The following is a 7,047-nucleotide window of genomic DNA, read 5'->3' as shown; positions in this document are numbered from 1 at the left end:
CCTTCTGTGTACTGAAATGGTTCACTCCTTTGCCATACTCATATATTTTGCTTAATTAGTGCTACTGTTCGCATCTGATTCAGGCACAGATTTTCAAAGGATTTGCATCTGCTTTCTCCAAGTTAAACGCCGCCTGCATAAAGCGAAGTTTTCTATCAGCTCGTTGCTGGATTTGCTTTCTTCTCAACATAAACAATGAAAAGTAGGCCGGCTGCGTTCCTTTCATATCACTTCTTCATTAATGAGATGCCCCATATCCCATACATTAACATATTTATTTAAATAAATCCAGCAGTGAGCAATGGGCGCTAACTAAAGCGCTTCCAGTGGGAAATGTTCTTCTCCAGCTGAAACTGGGCTTTCTGAAGAAACTGCACTGAAGCAAGCGATTCTATTTCAGCAGTGAACCTGATTAGATTTATTTATGCACGTGTCTTTAGAAGTTTTAATAGGACCTAAACTTAGAAACATCTGCACTGCTAAAAGGGCTTTTATTTTTATTGTCTGGAAGAAAAAACTGTATTAATGTATTAAAACAGCAAGTTACAGGTTGACTTTTCTGCTATCTTATGTTTACCACTAGAAAAATATTGTGCAATAACAAATCCCTTGAATTTTTTAATACACCTCAGAGTTATCAAAATTATAACTGCAAGATGTTTAGTGGTACTTTCTAGGGGACAAGAAGGCAGAAAACAAGAAAACACTTATGTTTTTAATATGCGTTATTTTGGCTCTGGTATTAATCATGCTTTCCATTTTGTGAGACACAGGGAGATGATGCTGCCTTCCCGTTCCAGCACTGCAGTGGCCAGAGGAGAATCCACGGGGGCTGTGACTTCCCCCACCAGCTCTGAGAAGCAGCTCCCAGAGTGTCTCTGGCACTTAAACCCAGGTTTGGTCCTGCTTCTCTTCAAATTGGTGAGAGTTTCTGACGTTTATATAAGTGGAACTAGGACCTGTGAGGTCGTGGTTCAGTCCTGGGTCAACAAGGTGAAGCGATGTCTTTTTTTAATAGAAAACGTAACTCCAGCACTTTGAAAGTCAAACACCTGGAGTCAGAAATGCCAGAGTTAAGGCTGTGTGCGCAGCCTCAGTTCTTCTCCTTTATGTGTGTGTGTTGCAATACAGCCCATTTAATGGTGTTCTGCTTTCTCCAGGAGACACTTGTTTTCTCAGGGGTACAGGGCAGACAGAGGATGTGGTAGGACCCATGTCTGGGATGAGCTGGTTCCTGTAGGATCCCTCTTACCTCACATGTGAAAGTTTGTGGGCAGAGGACAAGTCATGAGGTTCGGGGAGAAGTGTGTTTGCAGGTCTTGAATATGACCTTAGTTGTGGCATTTCCAGATATCTAGTGTTCGATTATTTATGTAAAGTAATAACAGACAGGTTGATCTTGAGGCTGTTGCCTGCACAATTTTGAAAGAAAACTGGGCTTTCCCACATTTGACCCTAACACTGATGTGGAACGACAACAGTGCCTCCTGGGTTCATTTACTAGATTTTTCGGGCTGTTAAGCTCAAGCAGTCAGTAAAGAAATAAGCTGTTACTGTGGTTGTGGGTTTTTTTTTTTTTTTTGCATGCCACCTTTAGAGGGAGATCCTACACTTTTCCAGAAAGAAAATATTTTGAAGGCTCAGGTCTGAACTTTCTACTGTTTAAACAAAAAATCCAGAGGAGCCAGTTAAAGGCCTTTTTTAGACTACTATTTATAGGTATCATAGCTAGGCAAACAGACAATTTCCTTCGAAAGCGGTGTACTTAAATGGGCAAAAATTAAATTAAAGATATAGTTCCTATATTGGGCAATTGAATATGCAGGACTTAACTCAGGCGCCACAGGATGGTCTCCTAGGTCAAGACATGTGGGTTTCCTTAACACTTTAAGTAATTCTTGAATTACCATCATTGAAAGAATTGAAACTTAAAGAACTTAAAGGCCAATTTTTTGTTTCTTTGTTTGCTTTTCCCTCACCCCCGAGATCATGGATGTATGATGAGAGCCCAAGGAGGACGACATGCACGTATACTGGTAGAGACAGTAAAAGCACAGTATTGATGAAACAGCAGATATTCAGAAAAAGCAAATATTCAACGGGTTTAAGTAGTTGTATCAGAATTTTATAATAGAATTTGGTATGTTTATAAAAATTTAAAAAAGCTCTAGAGTCCAGCATTACACTTCTCTGAAAATTCCACTCCCAAATGTTAGAAACATTCAGTGATTTGAAGAAATGCTTGGTAGGAATATTTTTGGCATTAGCAGAATGATAGATTTTCAATTAATTGCCATCCTGGAGATGTTTGTAAAACTGTTCAAATTCTTAAGAAAGCCTAAGCTAAGAAAGATAGAGCATGGAAAATATTAACCTGAAAAATTAAAACTTAGAAAATTCATAGGTGACTAGACCCAGAGGTTGAAAAGAGCACTGGGCAACACTTCTCTGCTATCATAGAGGCCATGCAGCCCTGGCAGAACCAGGTCAAGGTGTCCAGAGACCTCAGCCAGGGTGTCTGCTGCCCTCTAACAGCAATTCATGGGAATCACAGACTGGGTGTTAGTTTCCCCACGGCCTTAGAAGACAAATGTCCTGCTGCTTTTGCCTGTCAACCATCGCTCCTTTGGTTTTAAACAGCCATCAGAAATGTAAAGGGACTACCAGGACGCGCTTGGCATGTTCCCTCCAAAACCATCACATCTTGAAACCAAACCAAACTGACCCTTTTGGGGAAGAAAAGGTCTTTTGGGTTGATTTTTTTTTTTTTTTTTTTTTTTATTTCCCTCAGTAGCTCATGCCAAGTCTGATTGCTACAGAGTGAATCGCAGTTGCATTTACCAAAAAACCCTCCCAAATTAAATTTCAAAGGCACGTTGTCTTCCTGAACTTGTCGGGGGGAAAATAAAACAAGTAAAGGCTCAGGTATTGATGTCTGTGCCACAGAACTCAGGATGTCTGCTCCTTAGAATCACATGGCTGATGTACGAAGAGAATTACTGCCATTTCTGCGATGGATTGTGAGGAGGGGCCTGTGGTAGCGACTCTGCTTGCTTCCCCTTCATGAATGTAATACTGATAGACTCTTGAAAGGAGTGAAAACACAGGAAATAAAATTTTCTTTCTGAAACCTATACAAGTATACAGTTGCATAAAAAGGGGATTAGCGTTTTTTTTTTTTTTATGATTGGAAATTAGTATAATAGGTATATCCAGACAGGATCATCTTGAAACGTTTGTTTAAAATGCCAGTTTAGAAAGCCATTCATGTAAGTACTGTAATCGCACACTCTTTCTGCACGACAGACACACGCTGTTCTGTGCAGACAGTTTGAAAGGGTGAAGGGAAACTCTTTCCCTGCCAACCTAATTTCTTTTGAGAATTTATTTTTCACGCTGTGTAGGTCTTTGAATCTGAAGGAGAAGTCTAGCTACAATAATGAAGCTGAATCAGACTGTCATCCAGTATTTCGGTTCCAGTTTTAGAAACTAAGCAGCTAATGCTAATGGGATTAACTGTTAGCCCACTGGCACACTCGCTGCTTGTGACACTGGCCAATCTAACAAGCCCACGGCGCTATGAAGTTAAATAAATTACATAGAGCTTAAAGCTAGCAGCTGCTCTGTCTCCCTTCTCTATCTAGAGGTTGTTTATTTCTCGCAGGAGGCACAAATCATGCAATTTTCATAGTTACAGCCAAGACCTGGGCTCCTGACTGTGGCATTCAGCTCAGCAGCACACAGCTGTGTGCTCTGTGTGTGCAGGGCATTTTCTCAGGCATTTGTTCTCTTTCCTTGTGTCTTCTAACAATGAGGGACTGGCTTTGATCTCTCCTCTGGAGTTACATACAGAAATAAGAAAAGTTAGTAAAATCACACCGAATTGAACAGATGACAACAGGATGTAAATTGGTTGTATCTTAACAGACATTAATTCTCCATGATTATATAAACAGATTGGTTATCTACTGAGGCTCTTAATTGGGGATTTAGAAGACAAATTACTATTCGCTTAGCATTTGAGAAAACACATTCACAGATCTTTAAGTACACCTTATCAAATGACATTCTGATTTTGCTGTGATTCATTACCCTTTACCTAGCTGTAAAGCTTACTCTGGCACAGATGAGGTTGAGATTTCTCTCTATTTATAAGAAAACGTGTCTAATGACTATTGACCAGATATATTTATTTCAGAAAAAATCTCAGAAACACATTATATCAAGGTATTTGTTCAGAATCTGCTTTTTACTGAGTCTCAGCCTGCTGACATCTATGTAGAGAGGAATCTGCTATCACCCGTATTTCCATTTACTGTTCAGCTCATGTCATCACCTAAGCTACTGCAGAAAATAACTAGATTCAGCTCTTACAGATCTTTAACTAGAATCATCTTTTAAGCTGATAGTTGATAGACAGGGAATCCCATTTTTATCAAGACCACAGAAAACTGCCTCAAGTGTGATAAAAGAAGAGTTATTTGCATGCAGAGACCTAGGATAATTTCCTATTGCTGTTACTGCCTTTCAGGATAGACAAAAGCAGATGCAAAGAAATGAAATTTCTTGCCTACGCTGTGACAAATCAATTGCCATTGGAAACAAAACCTGCCTTGTCACTCAAAAGTCTTGTCTGGACATATATATTAAGAGTAAAGATCAGACAAACTGTATGTGAAATTAGGGACATCAGAAACATGTGCAGAGGCCACTGCCCCACCATCCCTAGGAAATGATCCAGGAATGCTCTCTTCTGCCCTGGAGGGCTTCTCTAGAGAAACATGTGGCAATAAGCTCAAGTAATCAGACAATGCTGAAAGAATCCACTGCTGGGAATAAGAAATTTCCTCTTGCTCCAGGGAATTATGGTGATACGTGAAACCAGCGTGGTGTGGATGAATGTAGCTTGATTGATTTGGTAACAAGAGCCTCTGCTGACCTGTGTCCCACACCCCAGCTCCTGCCACCCCGCTGCGGTTTGATAGCTTGGGTTCATTGACAATTTCATTACAAGCGGTTGTGGGTGGCAATTAGCCCTCCAGCTAGCTGTTATGTTATATGGCATTTGTGTTATGTCATGCATAAAACTTCTACACAAACCCAATGTTGTACACACAAACTTTAGGGAAGCGTTTCCCCAACTTCTTATGAAAGCCTGAATAGACTGATGGTCATAGAGTCATAGAAGGATCCCTTTGTCTTCTGGCGATGATCACAGAGAGGTGACCTATGAGAGCATGTTTTTTTATTAACCACTCTTTACTATTCAGTATATTTTATTTTCCTCTTTAAGACGAAACAAAGGGCAAAAAAATCCCCAACCAAAACTGTACAACAATCCCATGTAAATTAAGTAACCAGTCACAGGTCAGAAACATATTGAAGGGAAGTTTAAGAACAGGCTGTAGATCGAAAATTATTCATCCAAACCATTCCGCAGGAATTCAGAAATCAGGCCAAGGTTGCAAACTGAACAACTCGGTAAAAAGGTCACTGGATAAGATATTTGCAGTGAATGCTTTGACCGCTGGAAGTTATCTGGTCAGATCCACCACGCAGGGTAAATTTCTCAGCCCTTCAGCCAGATTTATCAGCCCCGAATCCCCCATATGGCAATCTGAACCCATCCTCCGAGGCGGTGAATTTGCTTTGCTGACATTCAGGTTTTCTCTCATTAAGGATCGTGAAGACGAGGCATCCTTTCTTCTCCGTGTTTATAGCTCTCCCTGATACTTCTCTCAGATCTGGGACATCAAAGTCTCACCGTAATGAATAAAGACGTTGAAAAAATTAACTTCAAATACAGAAAATGAGTAATTTTTTTGCTTGATTGATCACACGTTAGCAAGTAGCAATGATACAACATCTATGGATATGTCAACTGCATCCTTAACAATACCGAAACCAGAAGAAAGGTTCCCTAACTTTTAAGACAACCAATTATTTAAAAAAATGTACTTCAGAGATGTGAATAATGTAATAAATCTGTCTTATTGGACTCTGTCACTGACTAGGCCTATGGGATTTAACTATCATGCTTTAAGTAAAACTCAAAGTAGTATCTGAAACTTATCTGAAGATGTATTTGTGAACTAAGATCTCTTAAAATCTAACACTGACACTTAAGAGCAGGAGAGAAATGGAACAAATGATCAACTGGTATCTGCTACAAGTGATGTTACGTTGCTGAAAAGCAGTCACCTTGCTAAATTTTCTCTGCTTTTGTTTTCAACCTTCTGAACTCCAGAAAGCTCTGTGAAGCTTGTTCAAATTCACTCACAAATTAACTGTAACAAAGAATTCTTGGCCTGTAATTTTTCCAGTCTAAATAGTCAATATTTGAATTCTCATTCATATTATTTGTCATAACCAGACCAAAAAATGCAGTGGGGTACACATATGCTCCATGACTGGGAGGATGCAAGTGGTAGAATCACAGTTAAAGTATTGGGGTTTTCTGGCAATGTTCTTCAATATTTGCGTACTTTTTTTCCTAAGACTATGTCAGCCTGTGAAATTATTTGCTGAAATATTAATGAGAAGTGAATATAGATGGGAATAAGTACTGTTGCAGTGAATTAATGACAAACCATTAGTATGTTCAGAAAAAACTTGCATATTTTTTGCTTGGCCTTAATATCTCTAGAAGAACACTGTAAGATATCAAGCCCAACAGCTCATGTGCTTTTTCATGGGGTGCCACAACCTGGATTCTGAGGTTGGGGAACTTGGGCAATTCAGAAGAATGAGACGTGGCCATGCTTAGTTAGCACAGAATGTCCTTATTGGAAGAAAAATTCTTTATGGGCTATGCGTGCCTGCAGGGGTGACGTTGTTAGGGTTACAGAAAATATACGGTGAGTCCCCAGTCACTGTGCAGCCACCCAGGGCCGCTGCAGGCTCCATGTCACGCAATCTGGGGTGGCTCAAGGAGTCCACGGGGGTAACAGTTCCCTGGGAGAGAAAACTGAACTGCTAAATTCCCTCACTTTTCTTTCCACGTTCTTTATCTCCTGTTAGCGGTGGCTGTGAGGCTGGGTTTAAATC

This window comes from Numenius arquata, chromosome 2 (genome assembly GCF_964106895.1).
Source record: "Numenius arquata chromosome 2, bNumArq3.hap1.1, whole genome shotgun sequence".
In the NCBI taxonomy this organism is placed as follows: Eukaryota; Metazoa; Chordata; class Aves; order Charadriiformes; family Scolopacidae; genus Numenius; species Numenius arquata.
The sequence above is the reverse complement of the archived record's forward strand: the minus strand, read 5'-3'. Positions refer to the sequence as shown.